We start from the raw sequence: 18732 nt of genomic DNA on the forward strand, positions 1-18732 counted from the left end.
CGTACCTGATCAGGGTCGTCGTAGACTGTTGACAAGTCCCCGTGTCCCATAGGGACGATCTAACCGTAACGCCGCATTGCGGTCGCTGTTAGAATGAGGCGTAGCCTCGGGATTCGCCCTGGTTGATACCCCCCGCTGGATGTAGCAGGAAACAGCGTCGCATAGACGTGTTTGGTGGTAGTTAGTGAGCGGAGTTGCGCCCAGCAACGCACATGTTTTGCAAGATGGAAGGGGTGCTGCTGGCGGTGCCACATATAGCTGAGGCTGGCCCTTGCGACTTGACAAGTGGAAGTTTTCTAGCGGGGATCCGCTCATAGGAGAATTCGACAGGTGTCAAGTGAGAAGATGACAAGTGAGAAGTTCTGCTAGCGGGGTTTCGCTCAGCGGACTTCGGTACTTGGAAAGTGACAAGTGATATGTTCCGCTAGCGGGGTTTCGCTCAGCGGACTTCGGTACTTGGAAAGTGACAAAGTGAGAAGTTCCGCTAGCGGGGTTTCGCTCAGCGGACTTCGGTACTTGGAAAGTGACAAGTGAGAAGTTCCGCTAGCGGGGCTTCGCTCAGCGGACTTCGGTACTTGGAAAGTGACAAGTGAGAAGTTCCGCTAGCGGGGTTTCGCTTAGCGGACTTCGGTGACGATTGGTGTCTTCCCTCTACAAGTGATGGCCTCTACCAGACGCTTCGTCTAATGGTGGTTGACACGTGGCGAACCCCTAAAGGGTTAGCGTGCGTCGGTGTGTCTCCTCCGCCTAGCCGTCTCATCACCATTAATGTTAGTAATGATGGATTTTGTAACCAAGGCGTCGCCTCAGTTAATCCAGAGAGTAACTGTAGTTGCGGGACACGTGTACGGCTGACAGCTGATGTCGTTTTTCAATGGACGGCGTAGGGCCGTTTGACGTTGACATAAAAGGGGGGAAGTGAGCACTTTCGACACTGCTCCAAACTTTGAATTGTGCTTCGTCGTCTTCAAGCTTTCTGCGTCTGAGATCGGGGAAGAAGGTTGAGGTGATACGGCTGAGTTTTCGTACGTGGAAAAGACCGACGTCCTCCGGCTCTGAAGACAAGTGTTCACACTGCTGTCAGAGACTCCCTCGTTAAGGTTGGTATTCTGACATATCCCTGTTTTATTGGATGTCTGCCATGTTGATTTTCTGGGTTTTGGGTGTTGCTGTGATGTGTTCTTCGTTGACGTCCTGTGAGGGTGTGAGTGGGTTTTGGGAATGGGTTGCTGCGTTTGACAGAATTGAGGTTTTAGGGATTTTCTAGATGGTCGAATCTGGGTTTGGGTGCGTGTGTTCTTGTTTTGGCATTTTCTGGATTGAGTGTTGTTGATGTTCTTGGGTATTGACTGATATATGGATAGGTTAGATCTTGTGTGAGCTAACTGATTTGGGTTTTAGGGTTTTGGGATGGCTGACGTCATAGAGATTTCGAGCAGTGAGGAATCCGGATTTGAAGTGTCGTTCAGCGCGGTGGATAGAAATTTTATTGACTCGTTGCGTCCGTCTGCCCGTGCAGGAACCTCACTGCCAGAACCGCTAGAGGTCGAGCCGCTACAGACCATTTCGTGGGACGTAGATATGGGTCGTGCATCGCGTCCGGAGAGTTCTAGGGTGAGGGAGGCTGCCGCTGCACACACTTTGCACGAAGAGCGGCTAGAAAGCAATAATGCCACTGGCGGGGGAGGTGTAGCGGGAGAGGATACCGAGTCGGCATGGGTGTTCGAGGACGGCACCCTTGTTGACGAGGCGGGAGGTAGGATGACCGCTGTTGCCATCAACCGGCTGAAGCGGGTGTTCCGGTTGCCCGGCGTGGTGAAGTTGCGTCCGCCCACGTTAGAGGAGAAGGCTTCGATCCTGCCAGTATGCCATGCCGTGGTGCACAAGGCTATATTCCGCAAGGGAGTGACCCTCCCGCTGGTGCCCAATCTGCAGATCCTGCTGTGCGAGTTCGGCATCGCCTTCGAGCAAGTGTGCCCCAACATGTGGCTGTTACTGCTGGCACTGAACTCGTTGTGGCGGTTGTCTGGTTGCGAAGGACCGATCGTGGCGGAGGTATTACATTTCTATGAACTGGTGTACATGAAGCGCCAGGGTTGTAGAGGGTAAGTAAACCTTAGTCGTCGTCAAGGAGCGCCCAAGCTGATCGAGAACCTGAGGGACTCAATGTCCTATTAGCTGGGGACTTTCTGCATTGCCACGGCAGGGTGGGAGTACCAAGCGGGGTCCAACGAGGGGGAGCCGACGTTTAGGATTAAGTCGGAGTTTCAGCCCATCCGAGGTTGTTTGCCGTTTCCGCCGAACACGATTGGCGGGGTTTTTTTTTTTTTTTTTTTTTGTACTCGTACTTGTACTGATAATGACCTTTCTTGTGCAGCGGGGTTGCGGTACAGCCTAACTCGTGAGGAAGAGTGCCGCGTAGCACGCATCAGGGGCTGTTGGCGGAATCGCAACTTACTGGACTTCCGTCTCCTGACCGGGTGGGAGTTGCTGGTAGCTCAACAACTGACGCGTGTCGTTGGTAAGTAAACTCCGCTGTATCGCACCTTTTGTGAAGTTGCCTCATGCTAACTGGCCTGCCACTATATCTTTGCAGAGACTCCGCCGGGAAACAAGGCTAGCCGTGACGCTTTTGCAAAAGCCATGGACCGCGCTGAAATCAACAACTTCCTGGAAGCCACGTATGCTTCAGGGATGGTGGCGCAGAAGGCGGTGGTGGACCTAGAGATGCTGGCGCTGAGTCAGTCAGAGGTTCCTGTGGTGCTGCCAATGCCGCACCACTCTCATCTTGGTGGTGACGGGCTGCCTGCCGTTCAGGCGGGGACCGGCAAGGTGAGTGAGGCGGCTCCGCGGAAAGAGAGAGCGCAGGCCCTGCGGCGCGGAGTGCCGAAGAAAGCAGTGCGCCCCACCGAGGGTGTTACCATAGCGGGGTTGGAGTCGCCAACGGGGGGTTCTAGGCCTGCCGTTGCTGGAAGCACGCGGGTGCTTTAGCGAAAATGCCGTCAGCCGGATTCGGGCGGGGAAGAGGAGGAAGTGGAGGTGACAGGGGCCCGCGAGCAGCCGAAAAAGTCGAGGCAGGCTCCGCCCGAGGCTGTCGCTGACGTGGCGAAAGAGGTGGGTACAAGCGGCTTGGACTCATTTGCTGCCTACGCCGAGTTCCTCAACGACGGTGAGCGGGACTTCCTGTATCACCTTTGCGAGCGGCTGGGGTTCGGCGGCTTGGAAGGGATTGTTCGGTCGACCGCTGTCAGCGAGTCGCCCTTCAGCACAGCCTTTGGGCACGTCGCCGTTGGGCTGCATGAGATGTTCCAGGCGGTGTCAAAACAACCCTTGGTTGAGTGGGAGCTCAGGGAGGAGGTGGCGGGGCTACAGAGGGACTTGGGGAAGACCCGGGAACAGTTGGCTGACGTCGAGCGATGCCTAACGAAGGCCGACTGCGATGCGGCAGACGCCCGTGGCAAGCTAAATGTTGCCATTGAGCGACACCTGGAGCGGAACGAACATGTCGCCAAGTTGGAGCAAGACATGTCCCTGCTGCGGGATCGGGTGGCCGCTATGGATAAGAAGGTTGAGATCCTTCAGCGGGAGTCCACCGCCAAACAGGCTGAGGTCAAGCGGCTAGAGGGTGAAGTCGCTCGCCTGGAGGCTGAGGGGAGCCGTGCTGCAGCTGCTGCTGTTGAGTCATACAAGCAGTCAGTGGAGTACAAGAAGGCGTTGATCGAAGCAGCGAAGGCTGGTGCCCTGGCCAATGTGGAGATGTTGCAGCAGAAGGGCGCCATCGATTGGGTGAAAGAGTCGATGTCGGTCGTGCAGGCAACCAAGGGAGCTCCGCCGTCAACAAGTACCGCTGCTCCTGCTGCCCCTGGTTGTGTTGGAGTCTGTTCGGGTAACGGGGAGAGTGGCGAGCTTCCAGAAGGCGACTCTCAGCGGACGCCTACGCAGTCCGAGGTGTCTAGCGCTGGGTTCTTGGCCGCCCACACCCGGGCAGATGGCACAATAGAGACTCCCAGTCCCACAGCCAGAGGGTCAGACCAGACGAGCAGCTCCCATTAGCCGCAGGCCGCCGGTGGAAATGCCGAAGGTAGCGGGGCTGATCTCGCCAACCCTGCCAACCCCGCTAACCCCGCCAACCCCGCCAACCCCTGAATAGGAGTAGGAAAGTTTTTGTAGCCGCTGAGGCATAAATACTTGATGTAATTCAGTTTGGGATATACAAAATTTTTTGGCACCCAAATTCCTATACTGTGTTTCTTTTTGAATAATGGTTTGAATAATTCCTAGTTTCATTGATAGCTGTCTGAACAGCGTTTACAAAAGCCGGGTCGTACCCGTTGGGTAGCTTCCCTTAGCTAAATATTGAACAAAAATTTAGCTAAGTCAAGATGCTCTTGGGTAGCGGTATGACTATTTGTAGTAATACCGAAGGTGTTCGGTATTCCAAGGGTGGGTCGTTATGACGCCATCCTTGTCCATTAAGTAGAAGTTGCCTGGGCTAACGACCTCTACAATTTTGTATGGGCCTTCCCAAGTTGGTCAGAGTTTTGTTGGCGGGGGTATGACTTCTTTCATTACCCAGTCCCCCAGTTGGAGGTTGCGGGCTTTGACCCTAGCGTTGTAGAAACGTGATATCCACCGCTTATTTCGGAGATTGCGCAAATGGGCTGCGTCTCGCTTTTCCTCTAGTAGATCCATGTCGAGGTTAACGCCGTCGCTGTTGGTCTCGGGGCAGTACCCTTCGACCCTAGCGGTTGGTTGGGTTACCTCGATAGGCAGGACAGCCTCAGTTCCGAACATCATACAAAAGGGGTTTCACCTGTGGCGGAGGTTGGGGTTGTTCTGATGGCCCATAGAACCTTCAGGAGCTTCTCCGCCCACAAACCCTTGGCCTCATCGAGCCTCTTCTGCAACAGTTTCTTGATTATCTTGTTTGCCGCTTCGACCTGGCCGTTGGTTTGGGGATGGGCGACCGATGCAAAACGCATCTTGGTGCCCAGATTGGCGGTGAAAGAGATGAGTTCCTTATTGTTGAACTGTGTGCCGTTGTCTGTGATGATTGCATGCGGGACACCGTAGCGGCAGTAGATGTTCTTCCAGAGGAAGTGGATTACCTTGGCGGTAGTTATTGCCGTCAGGGGCTCTGCTTCAATCCATTTGCTGCTGTTTATTGTTGAACTGTGTGCCGTTGTCTGTGATGATTGCATGCGGGACACCGTAGCGGCAGTAGATGTTCTTCCAGAGGAAGTGGATTACCTTGGCGGTAGTTATTGCCGTCAGGGGCTCTGCTTCTATCCATTTGCTGCTGTAGTCGATGGCGACAATGATGTATTTGAATTGACCTTTGGCGATTTGGAATTTTCCCATCAAGTCCAGGCCCCACATTGAGTGAATCCAGGGGCTGACGATAACCGACAGAGGTCCCGCTGGAGCATGTGGAAGATCAGCATATTGTTGGCATTTGTGACAAGATCTTGCTATCCGCCGGGCGTCATCACCAAGCGTAGGCCAAAAGTAGCCTTGTCGCATTGTGCGATTAGCCAAGGATCTGGCGCCTGAATGATTTCCGCATTCCCCGCCATGTATTGTTGCCAGCACGACCTTTCCCTCCTCTGGGGTTAGACAGGGAGGTTGGGGTGAGTGAATCCTTGGCTGTAAAGTTTGCCGCTCTGCATGTTGTAACGGGTTGCTCTCCGCTGGAGCTGTCGCGCCTTGATCTTGTCCTCTGGCAACGTCCCGTTGCGCTTGTACTGGATAATCTCGTCCATCCAACTAGGATTGGCCTCAATGTTAAAGATCTTCGCCAGGGTTTTTGTGATACTTGGCCTGTCCAGAGACTCTACCCTTGTGTTCGTTGGGCTCTGGTGTGGTTGGGCGGTTGCCAGTCTTGCCAGTGAATCAGCCTTGGCGTTCTTTTCCCTGGGGATTTGTGTGATGGTGTGGAACTTGAATTTTTTTAGCAACGTTTTGGCGTACCCTAAGTATGCTACTAACTGCTGGTCCTTAGCCTGAAAGCTGTCGTTGACCTGGTTAACAACCAACTGTGAGTCGCTGAAGATGTTGACACTGTCTGCCCTGAATCAATGGTGAGGAGTAGGCCGGCAATGAGTGCCTCATATTCCGCCATGTTGTTAGAAGCTTTGAAGTTGAATTTCAACTCATACTCGACACTAAGCCCCCCTGGTCCTGTTAAGATGATTCCGGCACCGCTTGCCTTGGCGGTAGCGGAACCATCCACGTGTAGGTTCCAGTCTGATTGTTGGGGAGCCGGCTCCATGGCCGTAGCAATTTCCGTTCCGAGCGGTACATCGATCTTGGTTTTGGGCTGACGCTCGGTGAGCTCAGCAATGAAGTCTGCCACCGCCTGGCCCTTCATGGCGGTTTGTGGTTTGTAATCAATGTCAAACTCGCTGAGCTCAATAGCCCACTTGCTGAGGCGCCCTGAATGTTCAGGGTTCTGCATTACTTGTCTCAGCAGTTGACTGGTTAACACATGTATTGTATGGGCTTGGAAGTACTGGCGGAGGCGCCTGGTGGCAACGATGAGTGCGAGAGCAAGCTGCTCTAATGGAGGATACCGTGTTTCTACTCCATTCATGCCCCTGCCGGCATAGAAAACTGGGAACTCGTCCTGGCCTTCCCGTCGGACTATGGCGCAGCTCACCGCTGATTGAGATACCACTAGGTAAATGTACAATGTTTCTCCTTGGACAGGAATGGAGAGGAGTGGAACTGCCGCCAGGTAGAGGTGGCAAACGGGCCACTAAGCACGAGCACGGCACTGGCCCGGCACGCTTAAAAGCGACCCGGCACGGCCCAAGCCCGTTAGTGGCCCGGCACGACCCGAGCACGTTAGAATAACGGGTCGGGCTGGGCCTAAGAATATTGGCCCATTGCCCCGGCCCGGGCCGAGCCCGTAATGGGCCCGGCACGGCCTGAGCACGACATATTGTGGGCCGGCCCGTTACAAACACAAAATTTCATTTTGTTTTTAAAAATATTAAAAAACTACAATGATGAGATTTGAATATAAGATTTTTTTATTTAAAATCTCATGACAATTCCACCAATGCTTTTTTTTATATTGTCAAAATAATGAAACAAAACATTATATCCTTGTTTTGACATAAGTATTTTTTCTAAATATTAAATATATGGTTATTAATAAAGACTAATCTCATAATAATACAACTATAGAATGAAGGAAAGATTAATAGATACTAAATCTTCATTATATTAATAAAGATTAATCTCACAATAATATACTAAAAACAATATATTTTGAGTTTTTTTTTTCTTTCTTTCTTATAGTGGAATACAAAAAATTATTAGAAATCTAATCTTAAAAAGCTAAGATTAAGAAAAACGTTGTAGAATTTAATTTATTTTAATTTTCTAAATAGTTAAATAAAATTAATTTTTATTTGTTCAAATTAAGATTTTAAAATCGTACTTTATAGTAGGTAGGCACGAGCACGGCCCGTTATTGACCTGGCACGAGCACGGCCCGGTACGATATGGGCTCGGGCCATGGGCCGGGCCGGGCTTAATGTTTAAGTAAATGGGCCGGCACGAGCCCGGCACGATAATAAATGGGCCGGCCCAAGCACGGCACGAAGCACGACTAGGCCCGCTTAAAATGGGCCGGGCTGGGCCGGGCCGGCCCATTTGCCACCTCTACCCCCAGGTATTCCTTCAGGCCCTGGAACGCCGCCTGGCACTCTGGGTTCCAATCGATGACCTTCTTGTGGGTTGTTTTAAGGACTTTGAAAAATGGGGCACACCTATCGGTCAGTCTGGAGATGAATCGAGACAGGGCGGTTAGCTTGCCCTGGAGGCATTGGACGTGCACCTTCCATTCCGGGTCCTTCAGGTTGAGGATGGCCTGTACCTTGTCAGGGTTGGCCTCGATGCCCTGCTCACTGACAATATACCCCAGAAATTTGCTGGCGGTGACGCCAAAGAAACATTTCTCCGGGTTGAGGCGCATGCCGTAGGCCAAGAGGATGGTTATTATGATTTTTAGGTTTGCCACATGTCCGCTGGCCTTTATACTCTTGACCAACATGTCGTCTACGTAGACCTCGATTATCTTGCCCAGATGTTCCGCGAACATGGCGTTCATCAGCCGCTGATAAGTTGCCCCTGCGTTCTTCAAACCGAAAGGCATCACATTGTAACAATACAGGCCTTTGTCGGTGGTGAAGGTGGTGCATTCCTGGTCGTCGGGATGCATCCTGATCTGGTTATAACCGGAAAAAGCATCCATCATGCTGAGAAGCTAGTGTCCAGCGGTTGCATCGACGAGTTGATCGATGCGGGGTAGTGAGAAACTATCTTTCGGGCATGCCTTGTTAAGGTTTTTGAAGTCGACGCACATCCTCCACTTGCCGCTAGCCTTTTTGACCATAACCAGGTTGGAAATCCATTGGGGATAGATGACCTGGCGGATGAACCCAATGCCTCGGAGCTTGTCAACCTCCTCCCTTATAGCACGGTACTTGTCTTCGTCGAAGGCTCTGTGTTTCTGTTTGATAGGGTAGAAGGATGGTTTGATGCTCAACTTGTGTGAGATGATTTCAAGGGAGATACCTGGCATGTCTGCATATGACCAGGCAAAGACAGTAGCGTTGTCACGTAGGAACTGAATGAGCTCCGCCGCCAGCTCTGGGTCCAACTGGGCGCCTATGCGGACCGTCCGCTCAGGGTGCTCATCCGAGATGTTGACAACCCTCAGTGATGTTTCTGGGTTGATCGGCTCCTTCCTTACGTACTTCTTTTCGTCCTCCCTGGGGTCCTCAAAAATGTTTGGTGGCGGTGCCTAACTGCCTACCGCTAGGATCTCGTGGCGGCGGGTTGATTGTGCTATGGTAGTAGAATAACACTCGCGTGCCAATTGTTGACTTCCCCTAACACATCCTGTGCCGTTGGGTGTGGGGAACTTCATGAGCAGCATGTACCCGGCGATGATGCACTTGAGTTTGTTGAGCGCTGGCCGACCAATGATGGCGTTGTATGAACTGAAACAATCGATAACTATGAACTCCGTATGTATTTCAGCCATACATGGACTAGTACCAATAACTAGCCTCATATAGTCAGAGCCCAGCGGTTGCGTGACGTCACCGGAGAAGCTAAGCAGTGGTTCATGATCTTGGAGCAATTTTTTGTTCCGCTTAAGGTCGTTGTAACAACCACTGAATATAACGTTGACAGCAGAGCCGCTATCAACCAGGATTCTTCCTACCGACATTTTGCCGAGAATAGCGTCGATCAGGGAAGGATCGTCGTGGGGCAGATGTACTCCGCGTTCCTCCTCCTCTGAAAAGGTAATAGTCTCCCAACCAGACCTTGGGAGTTTGGCGGATCGCTCGTAGCGGATGTTGCAGACTTCCTTTGGGTGATTAGCTCACGCATAACGCTTTCTAGCTCTGTGAGACATGCTGGTGATTGGAGCACCTCCGTCGATTGTGTTGATGCGGCCCATGGGCTCAATATAGGCGATCACCGGTGGCGGTTGGCGCACCTTGAACTGCTCAAGGTTGCCATCACGGTATAAGGTCTCAATGGCTGTTTTGAGGGCGTTGCAGCTGTTGGTATTGTGACCGCTGTCCTCGTGGTATTTGCACCGCCTGCCTGTGTTTCTTGGCTTTCCTGTTTTTGGGTATTTTCCTGGGGGCGGCGGTGGGATCTGATCCTTGCACTGATTGTATATTTCTTCATGCGAAGTCGTGAGGACTGTAAATACTGCATACCGCTGGGAAGACTCCGTATGTTTGTTGCGGTTGTCCCCATGGGATGGGCGGTTTCCCTTGTAGTGATGGTCCTTTTGCCACTTGTTTTGGTACTGACCCTGCTGCCACTCCCTCTTCTTGTCAGTTGGCGGTGTGGAGGTTTTATTAGCGGTCCCCTGCTGACTGGAGGAGGGTTGTGTCGACTTTGCCAATGCCGCTGGTGGTGGTGGGGTCTCTCCATATGTGACGAATTCTGCTTGGGCATGAATGACCGCCTCACTCATAAGGTGGTCGTATACCGCATTTGGATGATTGTAGTTGAGGTGATAGAGAAATGGCCCTTTGAGGAATCCCTGCTTAAAAGCCGCCGAAGCCATTGTTTTATCAAGATCACGGCACTGAGATGCCGCCGCTCGCCACCTTGTGACGAATGCCTTTAGTGTCTCCTCCGTACCCTACTTGACGTTGAACAGTTGGCTTGTGTTGTGGTGCCCGGTGGACAGTAGGATGAACCGAGAAAGGAAAGCGTGCGATAATGCCTAAAATGAGTCAATGGATCCCAACGGGCATTCGAAGAACCAATTCATTGCCTCATTGTCCAGCGTTTCACTGAACAAGTGGCACAGGGTGGCGTCATCGAATCCCTTGTTGTTGGTGACTTTCTTGAAGGTGTCCATATGGACGAAGGGATCAGTCTTACCGCTGTAATGTGACATTTTAGGGGTCTTTGCATACGCCGGTCTGACGGCCAGCAAAATTGTAGCGGTAAATGGTTCTGGCCTGGAAGCGAAAAGTGGATTTGAAGCTGGTGCTGGGGTGCCTGATTCCGCCCGGGTTAACCTTTGTTCCAGCTACTGCATCCTTTCCAGTATTTGAGCGGTTGCGTCGCCGGCGGGGTCTAGCCGGGTACTCCGCTGAACTGATCCTCACTTGGGAGCAGGTGGGTTTCCCTTTGTTCTTGCCCGGGGTCTCGAGCGGTGGGTGTGTAGTGATGATTCTGCCTCATGTTCCAACATTAGCTGGGGTACAGGGGGTGGTCCCATTCCCGCTAGCTCTGGTGGGTGCAGCGGGACCTGAAGATACACGACTGGTGCTGGTATCAATGCTCCGGTACCAGGTCGGCTGTGCCTGGTGCTTCGTGACTGCTCGCTTCGCGTCGGGTTGGCGGTGGCCTCCAGCGTTTTCTTTAACTCATCAAAGCGGGACACAAGCGTGGCCACCTGCCTCTGGGCCTCGGCCTTCTCCTTGCGTTCTTGTTCATGCTCCCTGTTCGCTTTGTGAAGATCCACCAGTGCTAGCTCATATAGAGAGGCGAGGTCTTGGCCTAGCGAGCGGCTGCTACTTGGGTTTGTCTCATCGCCTGGGTTGACCGGGGTGGTGAATAACACGCGGTTGATGCCTACCGCTGGGTTGGTGGGTTGGGGAATGGCGGATTGATCTGCCTGCTCTTCAGCGTTCCCCCCGCTGTCGTTAGTCATGGTGATTGTGGCGAGATGACCTTTTGTTCAAGGGTTCCCACAGACGGCGCCAATGTTAATGCTCAAGTCCTGCGGTAGCCGATTCCTTGCTTAACGCGGGTCTGGTGGGCGGACCGCTACTCCTGGGATTAGGTGACTCCTGTTTGCTGCAACACCATAGACAGGGCATCAGAGGGAGACCGCGTTGGGCAGAGGGAGACCGCGTTGGGCGGTCTTCACTTCTCCGATGCCTAAGTCAGTCACTGTATATGCGCAGCATAACAATAAATGAGTAGTAATTGCATAATTAATGAGGAGAGAGGAGAGAACCTTTTATAGTTGAGGAAGAGGTTGATCTTCTTCTTGTTTCCGATGTGGGACTGATGTGCTTCGGTTCCCAGCGTCTGGAGCTTCTTATGCTATCTTGACACGGCGCGTGGCGGCGCGTCAGCGGTGATCTGGGGGAGGTCCAGGGCTTAAGTGGTAACCTGCCTGGCCGTGCCTTCGCAGGTCACCCCTTTGGTGGGAGTCGGTACCTCTGGCGGTACAATGAGCGTGGCTTATTATAGCTAATTATGCTCGTTCTGGCACATGTAGGTACAAATACTTTAGGGGAAATGATCTTCGTCAAAAACCAAACCTTCAACGTTAACTTGGTGGCCGGAATTTCCGGAAATCGGCGAAACCCCAAACTGCAGCCGGAGCGAACTTTGCTTCGATCTGGAATTTCTCGGCCAAATCTCCAAAATCCCAGGTCACTAGGGTCTAGAGAGGGAAGAGGCGCTCCTGTGGTGGCCGGCTGCACGCCGGTTGGTGGCCGGAAAGGGTGGAATCGAAGGGAGGAAGAGAAAACCCGAAGGGAAGGGAGAAGAGTCGGGGGAAAGGAGAGAGAAAAGGGGTGCGTTTCCGGTTTTGGAAACCTACCTGGTAACTTTCCTTATTTAACTTAATTTTACCATGAATAGTAACTTCCGTATTTCACTCATAACTTTTGCATACGAACTCCGATTTTTACGTGCCACATATGCATGCGCTCGGTTTAACGTCCTCTACAACTTTCATGAAGGAAATTTTCTCAAATTGTTAACCCATAAAAAGTCAACTTTTAGCCACCCCCTAAAAGATAAAACTATAACCGCGAATGGTAAACATACAGAAATTCGTGTAACTCAGTAAAAAGGGTAAATCAGATGTGGGTGTAACATTTCCTATTTTGGCGGTAGTCGTATCCAAGGCGGTTCAAGGCTCAAGGACCGAAATTCCCTTTCATGGTATTCCTACTCCGGTTCAAGGGTCGTAGGAACTCACTTGACATGAATTAGAGCCAGTTCAAGGGTCACTAATTCACATCAAGAGGCGTAGAGATCGAAGAATTAGACTACTAAGCGACCCGCCTGCGCAATCACGCAACGGGTGTAAATCACCATACTTATAACCCCTCGAATACGAAATTGAAGGTTTCTAGCTTAGGAATTAGAGAGAGACAAGCCTCTAACTCCGTCCTAGACATGCTCAAAATACACACCTTAGAGTTGACTAGGCTCCTAGACATGTATTTTAACCCAACAAAAATAGATATAAGCATCCATCATATGAAAATTGCATCATTACATTATATTAAACATCTTTTACACAAAATTTGGGCTAGGGCACACAACCCTAACCCCCAACAAGGAAATTACTCACAACCCATAATTATAGACATCAAAACTACAAAATTTAAATAGTAAAGACTAGAGAAGTGTAGGAGAAAACAAGTATAGTCACAAATAGCTAAAAAGCTAGCATGACTAGCCTTGAATTACAACTCCCACAAAATATCCAAATATTGAATCTTGTCGATGATAGGAGCATTTTTATGCAACATTTTAATAATTATTTCCTCATATTTTTCTTAGTTATTTCCTTTACTTAATCATTTTAATTTAGTTTCTATTTTCTAGGTACATTGGAATAAATGACAAGGAAATGAGCTGAAATGAAGAAATGGAGTTTTCCTGGTCTAACTAGGAATCCCAGTCAACACAGGAATCCTGATGAGGCTAGGAAACCTAAAGGCATTAGGAGCATTTTTATGCAACATTTTAATAATTATTTCCTCATATTTTTCTTAGTTATTTCCTTTACTTAATCATTTTAATTTAGTTTCTATTTTCTAGGTACATTGGAATAAATGACAAGGAAATGAGCTGAAATGAAGAAATGGAGTTTTCCTGGTCTAACTAGGAATCCCAGTCAACACAGGAATCCTGATGAGGCTAGGAAACCTAAAGGCATTAGGAGACCACATGGCTTGAAGATGGCGTGGGAGATATTATGGGAGATTAAATCTGATTTTTGCGAGAGAATCAAGGAGATTACGTTGAGAATATCAAGGGAGAGTTTCAAGGGATTGTACAACAAGAAAATGCTCAAAACAAGTCCAGATTCATTCCTTAATTCCCTCAAGATATGTTTGCTGAAATTAGAGAATAAAATCTGCAATTTTAATGTGAAAATCAAGAGAAAATCAAGGGGAGGATGTTAAGGATAAAGCTATGGAGAGATTTAAGGGAGAAAAGGTCCAAAATGAGTCCAGATACATTGTCTAGGTTCATGCCTAGATATTTGGCCGAAAATTGTGAATAAAATCAGATTAAATCATGGGAAATTTGGCAACAATATATTAGGGATTAATTTTGGAGCTTTTTGATTGGTTGGATGACACAACAGAGCTGACGTGGCGCTACGTGATTGGTTGAAGCTGTGTGGTGCAACTAGAAAATTCTTTGGAAATTAAATTCATGAAGCCTTGCCTTCCCCTATATATACCCTCCTCTCTAGACAACACCAACCACAAACCACCACAACACAACACCTCTCTCCCTTAGAAAATAAACACCAGAAAAGTTCTCTCCATTCTCTAGTCTTCAGAAGCTCTGCGTCTCAACCAAGGAGGAGAAGAAGTCATGCAATACATCAAGATCCTATCCGCCATCCACCCTTGTGTCGTTCCTAGAAGATTGCTTGCTTTCAAGGATCTTCGATTTCTTCGTGACAAGGCCATGTCATCCACTTTTCACGGTGTATTTCATACTTTCTTTTGCTTTCATTTGTTTGATTTGTAGGGTTATGAATTCTAGTTAACATGACGTTAAGGGCAAAGTTTAAAGCCCGTTTATATGTTTTGAAATAAAGTTGTGATTTCTTTATGTTGATTTATATGTTGCTTATGTGAGATTGCTTGATTGATTTTGGATTACAGAAAACTTTTATATCACTACAACAAATTCGGGCTAATACAACGAATTGATATGCAAGGGTTAATAAATTCCTTGCAATTGGTTGGGTTTACAAAGAATTTTGTATATCCTTGCATTTGTGTATTTGAGTTTACAAGGAATACAACAATTCCTTGTATTTGGTGTTCCAAATTCTAAAAAAGTGATAACTCCTTGCATATAAATTGAAAGTCCTTGCATATATAGTTGGGCGGGATATTTGAGCGCTATAGGAAATTTACAATTGCAAGGATCTACTTAATTCCTTGTTTATATATTTGGAATCCTTTGGGAGTCGGAGTCTTTATCACCTGGCTCCAGTTAGAGAAAAAAAAATATCAAAAGAAAGAGAAATCGCTATGGTTGAAGAACTGAGTGCCAACGTTCCAAACCACAACCCCCTAATCCTGCTGTGACTTGTAGATGCAGAACCCATGAATGAAGGCTCCGAGTCCGATAGCAGGCTCTCTCGCAAACCCCACCCCGAAAGCTAACCACTCAGTTGTCATCGTAGGTATCTAGATCTGTTCTCTCGCACGCACGCATATGTACGTATCTCGATCTCTCTGGGCTATTTTTCGTTTGGGTCTAATATTCAGTACATATATTGTTCAGTAATACACCTGGTTTTTTTTCTTCCTCTTATATGATTGCATTTGGATTCCCCTGTTTACTTGTGAATAGATCTAGTTTTGTATTCCTTTGATTTCTGGATATTATTTGGTTTGTTTTGAATTCAATTTGCCTAGGGTTTATATAATTACATTTGAGTTTCAAGATTGGGGGTTTTTACTTGGGCACTATCCTAGAGGACTAATCGACTAACTATAATTTGGAACAATGTTTTGTAAAGGATTCAGCACAATATCTTTGATTTAACTTGTTGAATGTTTCTTTTCTGTTTAAATTTGCTGATATTATTACTACATAGAAGTGGACAAAGCAGCTGCTTAGTTGCAAGAAAGGCCTTGCCTGGGAAACATGATCTTATGTCATCATCTTTTGGATCTTTTGAAACATTATCGAGTTGTACTTTGCACTTGCTTGACCCCCTTTATTTTCTTTTTGATTTGGATTGCAGATAAGGCTAGTAGAAAGACTTACTTTAACAAGTCGTTGTGGCCTGTTAGGCAGTAATTGGATGCATATATAAATAATCCACTTCTTTTCATGTTTGCATTAGTAGTTTCTTTATATACTTTGCAACACATATTTCAGTTTTACTATGGTTGAGGTTGTAACAATTTCTGAAAATTGCATACACCTTGTCTCATTTTGCCATCTTGATTTTTCTTTTTAAAGGGTAATGGGAGAGCCTTCTGTTCTGGTGCAAATGCTATTACCCTTTATCAACTAGTCAATCAAGGTAAACTTACGTTCTCCTTATCAGCTTTCAACTCAAGAGTAGTTAGTTTTCATCATTTTGTTTAATCTTCAATAACTTATGACAACAAATTATTCAATAAGTCTTTTAATTTTTCAGATCTAAATGACATGTCAGTTTTCTTTTCCTCTGTTTTAATAATGTGCAGGGAATGTTGAGGAATGCAGAAAGTTCTACGAGACATTTTATAAGTTTGTATATATTCAAGGAACATACTTGAAGCCACATGTGAGTATCAGATAAGAGCTTTTTTTGAAATTTATCATATGGAACAGTTGGACATTATAATGTTCATGACATTGTTGTTCTTTGTACCTAACTTCTAGATTACTTCTACCAGTTTACTTAATACTAGTTTAGCAGTATATATGTGGGATCATGTGATTTTCTTCCACAAACAATAGTATGTTTTGATCTTTAGCATACTAGTATGTTTGGGTCTTAAAAGGTATATTTGTTTCTTCTAATTTCTGTTTGCTAGAAATTATCAATTCGATTATAAAGTTTGGTTGTATAAAATTTTGAATTCAGTGGTGACAAAGTTAAGAATAGTTTAGTAATGTGTGAGATCTCTTCATTTAAGAAACCCCTGATAATCTTATAAGCTATTGTAACTTAAAGTGCATGTTTCGCTTAGTTCTTGTGGCAAGACAGAGGATATATGCTTTAGCCTAAGTGCGCACATAGTTGGTTTGAAAATTGTTTAGGCAATCTTTGAAATCTACCACATAAGAAACCTCTGTCCAGTAGTTATTTAAAGTGTTGATTCATCTAGTACTACATTTTCAATGGTATTAAAAATGCTCTTCTTTCACTTAAAGCTATAATTGGTTGTATCATATCTATTAATGTTTTTTGCTTTATATGTTTGTTTCTGTTCCAGGTAGAGATCCTTAGGAAAAAAGTTAAGGAATGTAAAACTGAAACGACTAACATTAAGATCCTTTAGAACATAGACAAAGTAAGGTGAATATTTTTAAAATACTGGTAACTATTAAATTGAAAACTTCTCTGACAGTTAGTATATATGTATTGGTTTGATTTTTATTTCTTGCTTTCTTTAGCATGAGGTTAGAGCATATCCAAGAAACTCAAGCTTATAAAATGCATATAAGAATTTTAAGTCCAGGGTGAAGCATACAAGAATTTTGATGATTAAGTGCACTGTAAGTTTTTTACAGCACTTTAGCATTGGTTTCAAGTATTGAAGTTCACTTACTTCTAGTGTTAGGCTCAGCTTGTGTATTTATGACCGTATATATGGGTCTTGGATATCTTTCTTGATTGAATTACTTGATTCACTTTAATCTTTCACTATAATCTTTGAACAATTTCTTGCTGCAGGACAGTGACTAAGAAATTGAGGCAGAGGATATGGAACCTGACAAGTACATTTGATTGACTGGTATATGATTTTCTTTTTGCATAAAGACTACAATAATTTGGCACAACTATTCGTGGTTTCATGCAAGATTAGATGGCCGAACCTTTCAAGAATTATAGAAAACCCAAAGCCGATATATAGATTTATTCATATTTGCATACACCTGGACTGATGAGTTATGTTCTTTGCCAAACCATCGCATCTCTATTATCTTATTTTGTTGATCTTAGTTCACAGTCTAACATGTTTGACTGAAATTTGATTTCATTGCAGGGATCATTTGGAAAATGAACGGAATATGGAAACTAGGAATTGTTCCAAGGCATATTACCTAGAAGTTACAGTACTGCTGTTGAAGGTTTTTTTTTTTCCTCAGTTGGCTTTGGGCTTACAGGTATATTTGTTTCTTATTTTGCTGGTAATTTTCTTTACTGTCAATGACACACTAAGAGTGCTTTTATAAATGAGTTGTACTGAACACTTAAATGATCACACTTCAAGTTTGGTCAAGGACACATTAGATAAACATACAGATAAAAGTTTGCATCATCTATTAGTACATTCACTAAACTCTTGGTCCAAATTGGCTTTGAGCTTGTTGCCTTCATTATCAGCTTTGAATATCTTCCTGCTTGTCATTTTCAGTGCTCAACCCTTTGCATGATGGACAAGTTACCTGACCTCAGGTGATGCTATATATTATGTGCTTGTTGGATTAATTGTAAGGCAATACCAGTAATCTAGTAATTCATTTTAAGTGACCAAAATTCTCATCCTTACAGGTAACCATCAAGAGTGGGGCTGCTCCAGCTAGAAGTGTATTGTGATTGTAAACTTGTAAATAGGAAGCTTTGAGACTATCTCAAAGTCTTTGACGTAGGTCTTTGTGAACATTTGAGGTATTAATCCTTGTGGAATTTTTCATATATAATTATTACTTTATTTATAAATAAAAGTAATTCATTTATTCAAAGTCTCAGAAGTCGGAACAGATTTTATTAGATTGGGTAGAAATTAATAATAAATTAAATGTAATTAAACTTTAAAAAGCATGTAAATGGCTAAAAACGACCTTCCATATTCTAAATGCAAGGAATAATATGCAAGGAATTGTCCTTGTATATTAGTTAACCAAAGTTAATCTTAGGTTCAGAATTCCTTGCATTTGAGATGAACAATTCCTTGCATTTTTGAACTCAAATGCAAGGAATTTTCAAGTTGTATTTGCTCTTTTGCAAGGGCCTCTTTGCAAGGACTCAAATGCAAGGAATATTCCTTGCATTTGGGTTAATGCAAGGAATTTCCAGCTTTTTACAAGGAAAAAATTCCTTGCAAAAGGTCATTTTTCTTGTAGTGTATGTATGTGTTCTTTGGTGGCCAACTTACGATATATGCATGTAATTGGAGCTAGATTTAAGTAGTAAAGGCTTTGGACAAAAGTCGAAATCAGTTAAGGAGGATTGCAAATAGATGAACTTTTTCATACTAGGTTGTGCATTTTGGTTGACATCCTTTATTT

The 18732-nt window shown here is 46.1% G+C and overlaps 1 long non-coding RNA gene across 1 annotated transcript; it reads left to right on the forward strand.

Annotated features, from left to right (window-relative positions):
* The first annotated feature begins 17173 nt into the window (after nt 1-17173).
* LOC121049124 lies at nt 17174-17945 on the forward strand. The gene is made up of 3 exons (XR_005799377.1): nt 17174-17234; nt 17487-17607; nt 17859-17945. It is a non-coding gene; the product is annotated as an uncharacterized LOC121049124 (long non-coding RNA).
* Nucleotides 17946-18732: the final 787 nt, after the last annotated feature.

The sequence above is a fragment of the Rosa chinensis genome, chromosome 5, assembly GCF_002994745.2.
Source record: "Rosa chinensis cultivar Old Blush chromosome 5, RchiOBHm-V2, whole genome shotgun sequence".
Classification (NCBI taxonomy): Eukaryota; Viridiplantae; Streptophyta; class Magnoliopsida; order Rosales; family Rosaceae; genus Rosa; species Rosa chinensis.